Consider the following 12824-nt stretch of genomic DNA (forward strand, 5'->3'; position numbering starts at 1 on the left):
TTTGGGAATATAATAGGAGTGAGCGGCTTCATTAATAACAACAACAATATTATATATAATTCATGTAATTAAGATCATTAATAGATAGTTCCCATTTTTATTGAACTGCATTTACCTCTTGATGTGAATCAGCTGCATTTTAACCTAAACTTCATGTTTCCTCTGGGTAACTTTCTGTTGTCCAAACAATGTCTCGATAGCAGGTATGTAGGCTAAAATTGGGATTCTTTAATTTAATTGACATCTAAACACATCTACAGAGCCATACTCAAAGCAAAAAGTCAGCATTTCCAGGCTGGCATTGCATCCATGACTGGCAGTTTAGTGCTTAAAACGATTACCTGCTGTTTGGAAATGGATGTTATTCACTTCGTCATATGGCTTACACTTTCAACCAGGCAATTTTTTTTCACCATGATGAAGCAGCATGACCTCTGTGACCTCTGTGCCTAAAAAAATGAAGCCGATGCAAAACAGCGACAAAATCCTGATATCCCTCTAATGATGTTGGTAAAGTTGTCTTTTCAGTTAGTTTTTGCTGGGTGGAATAAAAATCATACAGTTGGAGTGACCTTTTCACTGATATTTTAAAAAGATTTTGGTGCACCATTAGGATAACAGACCTTCTCCCAGGTCACATTATTTGAGTATATTGAGAGTTGCACACCATTGACTATACAGCAAACACTGAGAAAGCCATAGTTTAAGCCATTTACATAACCGCTTCAGCGCCTTATAATAATCCTGCTTATAGACTGCATAATATTATTTTGATTTTGTAGAGAAGATTGTTTGGGTTGGTTTTTCCTAAAAAAAGAAAGTAAGCCTGGAGACGTTTAATGGAGCGCAGGATGCTTCAGAGGTTTCAATTCAGTGAGATTACAGTGAGAAAGAAAAGGAGTTTGAAGCATGACATGATCAAGAATCATCCACTAATCTGGTCCTGTCCAGACTCCGATTTTATTGCATAAAGTTGCATTTTAATGTGCGATGTGGTGTGTCCTAGATTATGCATTGATATGAAGAGGAAAATGTCAACACATGAAGGAGTCTCATATGATTTCAGAGAGGTTTATGTCTGTTCTTATTTGGACTGCACCTGCTTAAAACTAAAGTCCAGCGTGCTTAATTGGAGGAGAGTCAAGATCAAGATATAAATGAGATAATATTATGTATTATGCACTTATGCATGCAGTGAATTTATCATGGGAGATGGTACTTGATGACTGGCTGATGGCGCTTTTTTGGTACCTTTTGCTGACAGCGGCTTGCATTACTGTGTCTGAGCTATAATCATAAGCTGTCGCCACGGATATGTGCTCTGCAATCACACGATATTCACATGTGTATGTAGCTCCCTGCAGACATAATGTACGTCCTTAAGGACTGAAAAAGAAGGACATAATACCTGTAATCAAGAGACAGCAATTGCACTCTCTTTGGCAGGAGATGACATAAAATGAGATTTGAGAACGCATATGCATGAGATGTAGCTGTGTCCCATTTAAAATGATACCTTCATCTGAGTGCTACATTAGGCAACTTTGGTGGTGGGCCAGCCGTACACAATGTTATTATCCTGTTAGTTTAACGCTTAGACCAAAGTTCATTCTGGTGATCGACAAGAGATCATTCTTCACAACGAGGCTACGAACAGCTTCAGTTTCTCTCTTTGCTGCGCACAGTGAGCTGACAGATAAATGGTGAGTATATCAACATCTATATATCTATATATCAGGTCTTCAGCTGGACTTTATTTATCATAAATATCGACAGACGATTTATGATTCAGTAACAAGTCTTTAATTAAGGGAAATCACCATGCCGACATGGCTACACATCGGTGTCAAGTTAAAATGAGCTTAGATTCAGGTCTTCAGGAATCAAATGAAGCCCCCTCCTGCACCGACATTGGTGAGAGTGTAAGTGTTGCTTTGCTTTTGCAAACAAAATATGTTGCTATGGTTGCTAAATGAAGCAAAAGGTTAACCAGAATTGTTAGAGAAAACCACTTCCCCATGTCCCCATGTGCTGCCAAGAACAATAAAGCAGCGACTACTCTTAGCTCAACTGCAATTTGCCTTTAATTTTGCCATCTAAAATTGTTATATGTCATATCTATAATAGAAAATGCAGCATTATGAAGCCTTAGTGTTCTTAAGCCTGAATTGAGCTATTTTTGGATCTTCTGCATACTCATATCTGCATTTCATGGCCAGGTGAGACAAAAGTCTGACTCCAGTCTTAACTCAGTTTTGTTACTACATTTTAGTAAGTGCTGCATGTGTACTACGACATACCTACAACGCCAGTATCAGTGTCTTACCACACACTAACCTGATCTTGGCTGAAATCATGTGAGTCGGCTTGTTTGGATTGATTTCTTATATATTCCTTTTCTCACGGTTTTCTTCATGAAATGACAGTGTTCACAAAAACATGAACAAACTGAAATAAATAGAGGAGATGCCATACTTATCTGGGCCAGTATTGCCATGATAAGCCTATTGTTGCCAGCTGATTTTGACAGTGAATGACAGATAAGGTGGTTTAAACCACCTAAGGGGAACAAAACTAGGAAAAGGAGCCTGTTAGAGAGTCACGCAAGGCAAACAGTATCGAAAATCATCTTATCTGATGCCCACATGGATCACGCCTGACCATAGAAACAAGCTGTATGTTGGCAAAATGTGTTGGGGAATGTTGATCTGGTGCTGGATTCTGAAATGTCCACATAGTTGTTTGACTCTGTTTTGAGCAGTTCTTTTATTTGTCTGATTTGTCCATGTAGCAACTGTCAAAAGGTTTGCTAAAAACTGAGGTCAGCTGGTTTGAATAATGTTGGAATAGCATTTGACATGTTACACCGTAGCTGTCTGTAAAACCAGAGCTGGGCAATGAAATAAAGCTGTACTTGAGATTACACTCTTTCTTGATTTTTCTTGCTTTCTGTCCACGATGAAATTACTCACAGTGGCTTTTCCCTTTTTGTCATCACTGCTAAAGACTTTATTGGATTTGTCACTGGACAAAACTGACCAGGGGCTCTATGCTTACAGTGTACACTGCCAGAGTCTTTAGTCTCATTAGCATTAGAGACTGTAACCCAAAACTAAGCAAGGAACTGAAGGGCAGTGCGCCATGTAACACACATAAGAAATTCAGGACCCTACTAACATGCAAGCTGGCCTTCAAGAGCAGCTGCTCACAATCAGACACAGTTGATTTCATGGTGTGTGGTTAAGTGTGGTGTCAGCCCTTTGCTCTCGTATGTCTTAATAGAAAATTTCAGGCTGACATTCACCAGTCGTGAGTACTGGGGTGCGTTTCATTTGTCAGAAATCCAACAAGTGAAAACATGTTGGTAGAAGCTTTTTAAAAAAAAAAATTCAAAACTTGAACCCTCTCATTTTAAAAAGTAGTAATGTACAGTACATTGTTGTAGCTGTTTATAGCTAGCTAGTGCCTAACTGTGTATAAGTGATGTAAATTTAATTATCAGATGATGAGCACAAGGCTCTCAGCGTGCCCTGTTTTTGTGTTACTACTCTATAATGCACCAGCTACACGCGCACCCTTCAGGAAAGTGGAATTCAAAGAAGTATAACATAAGTAACCATTTGTCCTTGGTGTCTGCATTTTAGCCACAAGCTAAGCATGCATTATTTGAGAAACTAGACAATTTCTATAAAATCAACCCACTGAAATTTATTCTCATAGGATGGCCAATGCAGGCAAAGTGAGTAACTCCATGTGAAAAGGCTCTAACAAAGCTGTAGACGTCATCTGCAGGGCTGGAAGAACCTCCTGTGGGGGCTGTTGTATCAGTAGCTTTCTGTTAACCCTGTGAGGCTTAGGTCATCAGTTACCCATACTTCATCCACCCATTTTCTTCCACTTATGCTTTTCATGGTCGTGGGGGCGCTGGAGCCTATCCCGGGGTACACCCTGGTCAGGTCGCCAGTCTGTCGCAGGCTAACATATAGACACAGACAACTATTTGCACTCACATTCACCTATGGGCAATTTAGAGTCTCCAGTTAACCTATACTCACTAGGTGCATGTCTTTGGACTGTGGGAGGGAGCCGGGTGGTGTTTCCCAACCACTGTGCAGCGGCACATAGGTGTGCTCTGGTTCCTCCTGACTAGTAATCTAAGCGATCGGGGTGAGTAACGGGCAGAACAATTACATTCTCTTCCACTAGAGGGCAGTACAACTACCTGCTCTAATTAAATTGGTTGCCAACTGCCAGTAAAATAGAAGAAGACGAAGAAGAAATTACATAATAGTCATGCTGCGAGTGAGACAACGCAGCGCATAATAGCAATAGATAAATATTTTAAAAGAAAAAGTAGTCAGTCTGACCTGGATCCTGGAGAAAACTCCGACCCAGATGAAGGCCCTAGCATGAGTGGTGATCAGAAGAAAGCAAAAAAGGTATACTGGGGACAAACCGAGCCAATTCTACTTTACCTGGTGTTTGGGGGAAAATAATCAATATGCTTTTGTGACATTTTTGTTTGGTGTTGTGCCTTGTGATTTTTCTAATGTGAAATATGTGCTGTGGCTGAAAAAGGTTGGGAAACACTGATCTATGCTCCTGCCCTTTAAGACCCTGCACTCTTAAACTTAAACTTTTTTCTGATTGGCCAGCTTCCAGAAGCTTGCTGAGGGGCATACCTTACAAACCAACACTGCAAAGCACACACCTTACCCTCACCTCAACTCAATGCCTAATTTTTTCCCATGATTGTTATGAAAACATTGTAACATTATTTCAGCAGAAAATTAGAAAAGATTTGTTCATTTCATTTAAAAACTATTTCCAGGCCTGAAATATGACTTATATGGTATAAAAAAATCTAACTAAAAGAAATATGAATGCATTATTGCGAGCATAATGTAAGCATGGACACTGAGTCTTGCGTTGAGATACTGTCCTGTGTCTTATTGTCTGGCTTTGAAGAAGAGCATTTGGTTTGAAACTGATTGAATTAACTGTCAAAGCTCTGCTCAGCCACAGGCATGCTGCTGAAAAATTGAGAAAGTTGAAATCAGAGCGAACGGGATTAGAGTCATCGTTTCATGCACACGTGCATGCGCACACACGTGCACACACGTGCACACAGACATGCAAACACTGTGCTGCTTGTCTATGCATAAAACTAGTTCTTTTATTTACACCACTGAGACATAGTAACTCCCAGATCAAAGCAAAAGAGACACATTCATAAACAGTTTGGTCATTTTGTAGTTGAGTTCCTTCATCCTAAATGATTCTAAATTATTCTAAATGTTGCAAAGAAAACATTTTTAGGCAGTTCTATTCACAGCAAGGAGAGTGAATGCATTAAAAGTGCTCTATACTGTTTTATGGTTTTTCGTTGTCTTTAGTGATTTAATTCAGAATGTTGTCTTGATGTCAGTAGACAAGTTATTTCATTATCTAATAGTTGCTATTTGGTATCTTATTAAAGAGTTCTTAACACACAGTTTCCATTCTGACATAGGTGATCCTAAAGCCTCTTAGTTTTAGCTTTTTCTAAAGACGCTAAAGAAAAGCGTCTGGACTTCTTTAAGTTGCTTGAAGACGTTTCACCTCTCATCCGAGAAGCTTCTTCAGTTCTACGGTCAAATGGTGGGGAGTCCCAGATTTAAACCTAGTGGGAGTATCCCCCCACAGAGGGACAAAAGGACCCCCTGATGCTGAGTCTTGTCCTGTGGAGGTGGCTCTTCTATGCTATGCTACATAGAAGAGCCACCTCCACAGGACAAGACTCAGCAGTCCATCTGCATCTTAAGGATAAAGGACACTCTTTCGAGGATGCCAATGTTCACATTTGGGACAGAGAGGACAGATGGTTTGAAAGAGGAGTGAAAGAAGCCATCTATGTCCACTGTGAGCGACCATCTTTGAACAGAGGCGGGGGTTTACGACACCAACTCTCTGCCATCTATAATCCAGTTTTGAGATCCCTTCCCAGACGCCTTAACGCCCACTCACATCCTGGGCCATCTGACCTCAGGAATTCACATGATAAGGTGGGGCCAGGTTTCACAATGAACACACCCGAAACTCTGGCTGATTGGGACCCACGCCCAGTGTCCCACCTTGGCTCAGGCGATTAGAGGATCATCAGGGGGTCCTTTTGTCCCTCTGTGGGGGGATACTCCCACTAGGTTTAAATCTGGGACTCTCCACTAGGGCTGGGCGATATATCGAGTTTTTTAAAAATATCGATATATTTTCATACGAGATATAAGATGTGACAATATCGTTTATATCGATATAGTCTATGTTACGTTATAATTATACTTGTGGAGCCGCAGATTTGCCTCTCTTTCGTCCACTTTTGTGGACTCCTTCACTGAACACAACTCCGCCTCCCCCATAGCTTCACCTGACAATGACAAGGCAATGACAAGATGAAAGCGGAAAATCTCCGTTAGCGAGTTACCGCAGATGGCCCCGTGCGTGGGGCTGGACGGCGTCAACGTGTTAGCGAGCTAACCGCGCTAACGAGCTAACTGCGCTAACGACATGCAGCCCGGAGGGGCTGCACGGCCTAAAATCCTTTCATTTTCTCAAAACTCGACAGTGCGCCTTATGTATAAATTCTGGTTGTGCTTACTGACCACGAACCGATTTTATGTGGTACACAGCGCTCAGCAATCTGTCAAAAAATGTTTTAATATGACTTTGCTAAGCTACGGAGCTGCACGGCTCGATGTCGGAGGATTACGGCTACCGGGGAGGAGCCTCGCGGAGTGATACGTACTGTGTGTGTATAAGGACCACAAATGGCACCTGTTCAGAGACGTGGTGCAGCTGTGAAATCTGTCTCTTTGTTATTATGCTCAGCGTCTATTAGTTTACATTTTGACTGCACAATTGTGAGCTTTTTGTTATGCACAAAAACAACATTTTCTTTTATTTATGGACCATGATTATTTAATAAATGCTGATAATTTATTTTTGAGTAATTTCTTCATGTACATCTATGCTGTATGTAAATAAAAGTGCCCGTGTGACATCTGGGACACAGTGTGACTAAGAACTCTCTTTTTGTTCTTAACTTATGGCTTTAAAAAAAAAAATCGAGATATATATCTTATATCGCCATCCAGCTAAAAAATATCGAGATATGAATTTTGGGTCATATCGCCCAGCCCTACTCTCCACCATTTGACCGTAGAACTGAAGAAGCTTCTCGGATGAGAGGTGAAACATCTTCAAGTAACTTAAAGAAGTCCAGACGCTTTTCTTTGCAAGCTCCCAAAGAAACTTTTCTTAAAATCAGAATCATCTTAAAGAGTACAAACTATATTTGTCCCCACAAAGATAGATCTGCAAGTACGCACACAAGCAAAACTGTATATTCTTTATAACAGTGCAGTCAAAGCTTAAGAGCAGCCAAGATCTAGTGACTTTTTCACTGCTCCTTTATATACATATACACATATACATTTAAGAGCAAATATCACATTATTGCTCCCACATTGTGTTGCCGACCAGTTCTGTTGTTTTCATGAAATGCAACTTTTCTACCTCAGCATCATCATACCCATCCAGCCCTCCTGTCTGTGACCCAATTAAGTAGATACTTTTAGAGACGTAGGCAGATAAGGATGACTCAAAATGTTTTGTTCAGGGTTGCTGTTGGGCAGAAGAATGAATTGGGAACCAATTAGTCTTGATGCTGTGGTCAAAAGTTCCAAGGTTGAATGACTGTACATGATGCATGCATGCTTTAATGACTTTCAAAAACAAGACTTGAATGAACAAATTAGATGTTTTTTTTTAGGTTTTTCTCTAATACACACAGGGACAAAAGTATACCTACTGGGAAAAAGAATACATACACCCCCATTAAGATTTGGTTAAATGGCCCTGACCAAGGTGCATATCGATCACACACTTTAGCTAGCCATCAACACGTTTCTGGGACAATTCTGGCGGCTATGTGACCGCTCCTCTTGGCAGAATTGGTAGAGTTTATTTAAATGGCATAGACCTGTTTTTTAAACACAGTACACAAATTTCAGAACTGTAAAACACAGACTGTACTGGAAACCCTATGATATTTGAGAATCATAGAACCTAACAATCTGATAAATCAGCATTTAGGGACTCTCGGTCAACAAAAAAAGCATATTGAAAACATACAGAAATCAAAAAGGATTCATTTGAAATAAACTTATGACATAAAAGAAAGGTAAAGAAATGTAAGATATTTAGGACATTTCTTCCATAAGATGAGGTGGAAACCCTCTTAGAAGTGACCTTTCCAATAGTGGATGATGACTGTGTCCTGCAAGTAGTTCTTGTTATAAAATCGTCAACTCCTGAACTTCAGTATAGCTTTGCAAAACTTTTTGGTGTCTATTATGTCTGGGCACAAGTTTCCAGGGACAGCAAGTCTTTCCATCATGTGGGTGACCAGCCATGTGAACAACCCCTTCTTCCTGGCTACGAATCTGGATAGCGTGACATTTATTCATTACTTTTACCATGAGCCGGGTGACAAATAACTCGAGCTGTCTCTTGCTACCTCGGTTGCAGCGTCACATCCTAAAGAGGCTCTTTGCTCGTTTCTTCCTTAGAGACTTTTTCCTGCACTGTGATGTTTGTCTCAGTTATGTCTTTAGATAAAGTGCCTGCTTCTTATTGATGCAAACTAATTTTCTTTCTGAACAATGTTTACTAGCCTCTAATGATGGCGTTAAGCTACACACATACTGCATATGTCTATCTTTTTGTGAAATGTTGGCTTTAAAACCAGCCTAACAGAGACAATTTTGGAAACTGCATTTTGGACAGTCATTGAACTTTTAAAGGCCTGTTTGATGTTTGAAACTTGGGGTTAATATTAGAAAGGCTCAAGGGCCTGGGAATGTATTGATAGAGGTCAACTCTGTTTTGCTTTGCCATAGCTGCGACTTCATTCTGATATAACACACTCCACTGAATAATAAATATGACACACATACCAGAACTACAATACAATAAAAATACAAGTACCACATCATCAGCGATGAGCCCCTATTAGCACCTTTAACTACATAATAAGCAATGTTCCCTCTAATTTTTCATGTGTCTGAGTGAACGCACAAACTCCCTGAGCGGTCCCTTGGACCACTGTGAGCAACAGCAGACGTGTGCACTGTGGTCACGCCCGCATCGAATCCATCCAACTTACATGGTTTATTAAAATAATCAAATTACAGCATTTATGTTAGACTACTTTTAATTAACTGCTTTAGCCCACTTACAATGAAGATGAAAAAAAAATCTTGTTCATGACCTGTGTAGTGTGTTAACACTATTGGAAGTAAAAATAACTTGAACTCCGACGATTTTGAAAACACAACTTTATCTTTTATTTTTTTTAGTAAAGCTCTGACTTGTATTATGAGTTTGAGTCTGTGGTCTGGGAGAGAGTCCTGTAACTCTCTGTCTGCAAAATACAGTATATAATGACCAATGTTGGACAATTATTTATATAGTTACTTATTTTAAAAAAGTAACTAAGTAATGCAAACAACAAAGTTTTTTGCAGCTGTTTAACTAAAAATGCAGCCAAGGCGTTTTTTTAAATAAACATTTCAAACTATTTACAGAACAATCAGCTGTTCTGCATCAAATTTGATGCCACACAAATTATTTGTGCCACTCCAAAAAATAATTTCTGTCCACTATGAGATAAAGGAGAACAACAGCCTGATACCTGCAGGCCTGACAACAGGAGATGTGTCACTCCTGTAACACCTGTAACATTCAGTAGCCGCCTCGTTGTTCTGACACACACAACAAAACTATTCACTAGCATGAATAGTGAATAGTTTTGTTGTGTTGCAAATCTCTCATCTCAAAACCGCAGTCACTCCTAAAATTTCTTCCCGTTTCTTAACAACTAAATGCCATGTTTTGATTGGTCCACATGGTACATTTTTCGACCAATGGGAAAGGGTGGGGGGTGTTTTGGTTTCATCTTTGCTCACAGGCGGAGAGTGCTTTCGAGCGTTTTCCTTATAAAACGCCGTTTTTACCGTTTCTTCCCGCAGTAAATGTAAACAACGATAGTATTCAGGAAGAAAACTAAACATTGCAGATATTTTTATCATAACTCTGGTTTTACGTGGCCTATCAACACAATTTAAAAACTGGTATAAAGTCCACACTTTTTCAATTGTTCCGTCTGTCCTGCTCACATCTCCAATGGCTGTACACGTTGTCATTAATGTGGCTTCACTCCACATCAGCCACGCAGCTTTGCTAGCTAAAACATCGGTGTCGGCACATAAGGACGCTGTCATAGCCTGTCAACGACGTTGATTAGCTGCGTATACGAATGTGAATCGCGTGATTGGCTGGACTATGGGATAAGGTGGCATCGTTCTAATCCCATACTGGAGCAGCCAGTCACTCACTGACTAACACTGCAAAACAGAATTGTTAACGTATTTACTTTAATTTCAATACAGGTTAGAATTTTTTTTGTGCGCAACGCAGATTTTTTTCTGCGCACGCGCGCATCTTAGAGGGAAATTTGATAATAAGTGAATCTTTTTCAGTTTGAGGCACATGACTATAGTCAGGCACAGTTTGCGTCCTTCATTTAGGCACGGCTTCTTTAACTATGTTTTATAAATGCAATGGAAACTGGTCTGGGGTTATTCACACTAGTCTTACAATGTTTTTCAATTTCTTTTTTTAAACAGTCATATAATGATGATATACACCAGGATAGTCAAAATTGCAGCTACCATAGAACAGTTTTCGTTCTCTAGAAGTCAGCCGATTTCCTTTTTTTCTCCAAGTGGAGGTAGAAAAGTAGTAAAATGGTAACAAGGCAAGTGTAAAACATGAAAATGGAAGGCAGATATGAAAAAAAAAAACTTTGGTGGAAAAGCACTTGCAGGTATTTATTCTGTTTCCTTCTCAATCAAAGATAGAGGGGCATGCATTCGTTTGTGTTTCAGTGTACCCGGCCTTGTCAAGATAAAGCTGATAATGTTTTATTGTGAAGCGTGTTTACCCTGCACATTGAATGAATATTCAGAGACTCGCTTCCAGCTTCATTTGTTCATTTGTGTTTGTGTGTGTGTGCTTATATCCTTATTAACTGAGGGGGAACGAAAGTCCCCTGAAGGTGTGATCTGAAGTGCAATATTTCAAACAGCTCCCCTCTGCAGCATTGCTGTGATGCTTCTGCTATTGTGTTGTGAATGCTGATGTAGTGCTTCCGTAGCTTTTTGAGTGATGCTTTATAATGGGAAATGATATTGGATGAATACTTTGACTAAGTGATTGTTTTTATCTGTTGTAAACATTTTATGATGCCCATCTTTTACACCTAATAAGAGATGAATTAAGGATTCTAAATTGGGAGCAAATACATATTGTACAGATGATGCTGTATTTCTGTACAAATAACTGAGGTGAGAAAATGTAAAGGTGTGCTGAATTATTGATATAAAAACCAGTAAACATTATTGAAAGTGTATTTAGTTCACACTAAATTCATAATATAATTTTAGAAATCTTACTAAATGTGTAAACCAAAAATGTGTGATTCAAGAGTGACCAAACTTTTTTTTAATTTTATTTTTTTATTTACGTTTTGTCTCATTTTCATTGCAAAAATATTTTGTCAAGTGATTTGGGATTGGAGGCACTATAAGACACACTTAAAATCCTTTAAATTTCTCAAAAATCGAGAGTGCGCCTTATGTATGAATTCTGGTTGTTCTTACTGACCTCGAACCGATTTTATGTGGTACACGGCGCTCAAAAATCTGTCAAAAATGTTTTAGTCAGACTTTGATAAGCTATGAAGCCGCACTGCTTGATGGATTGTCGTCAGGAGCCTCTCGGAGTAATCTGGGTCCAAAACTCCATCTGCTTCAGGTCCCAAAGTCAAACGATCACTGTGGCACCACTGAGAGTTAAAAACTGTCTAAATTCTTTCATCTTTAATAAAATGATCAGCGTTGCTGCTTTACCAGGTGCAACAATTAAGTTTAACATCCAGACGTCCATGAAAACAGGATTTATTAACTTTAACAGAGTTAGAAGTTAGCAGGAAGTTAGCTCGCTAGTTTCCACCTAAACATGATATAGCATGTTCTCACTGAGAGATTTCTGAAAAAATTAAAACGTACAGCTCTGCTATCACTTCCAACATAAATGAAGACAGAAAACTAAACAGCAGTGACGTTGGTAGGGTTACTGAAGTTGGGCTAGCTGGTATATAAGGATGTGCTACATGGTAGCGACACAGCTATGTTTTTTTGTTTGTTTGTTTGTTTTTTTTGACACAGCTATGTTAGAATAACATAAACACAGTGAAGCTGGAGGATGAACGCTAACTTTTTCCCACTGTGAGGCAGGGCCGTGCAGAGAGGTTTAAAGGGGCGGGTGCTCAAAGTTAAAAAGGGGCACATTGAACCAGGCTGAATAACAACAACACACATTCATCAAGAATCTAATATGGGCAACAAGGCAAAGCAAACGTAGCCGATGTTTTACCTGATGGTACAATGTTGCTGTTGAGGGGTTGCTGCTGCTCCTGCTGCTGATAGTGCTGGAGGGCAGGGCTGTGTTGATCTGAGACTGTAAACATTAAAAAGTCCATAGGAGAGATGGTAGCTGATTAAACAAGTGTCATGAGATAATAACAAAATGCAAAGATTGGTGACAGCACTTGGAACCATAAGGTAACAAAAAACTGTGAGAAATAATTTAGGCTCTGCTAGAGCTGGGCGATAGAACGATAACGATATGTATCGCGATAGAAAAATTCAACTATCGCGATAGAC

At 39.6% G+C, this 12824-nt stretch overlaps 1 protein-coding gene across 1 annotated transcript in view; it reads left to right on the top strand.

Moving 5' to 3' along the window:
- plcl1 (phospholipase C like 1) overlaps window positions 1-12824 on the top strand; it is a 127255-nt gene that overhangs the window by 85897 nt on the left and 28534 nt on the right. The gene's annotated exons all lie outside the window — the stretch shown is intronic.

The sequence above is a fragment of the Mchenga conophoros genome, linkage group LG16 (assembly GCF_057382185.1).
Source record: "Mchenga conophoros isolate Kocher_MC1m ecotype Shallow Benthic linkage group LG16, M_conophoros_male_GT1.1, whole genome shotgun sequence".
NCBI lineage: Eukaryota > Metazoa > Chordata > Actinopteri > Cichliformes > Cichlidae > Mchenga > Mchenga conophoros.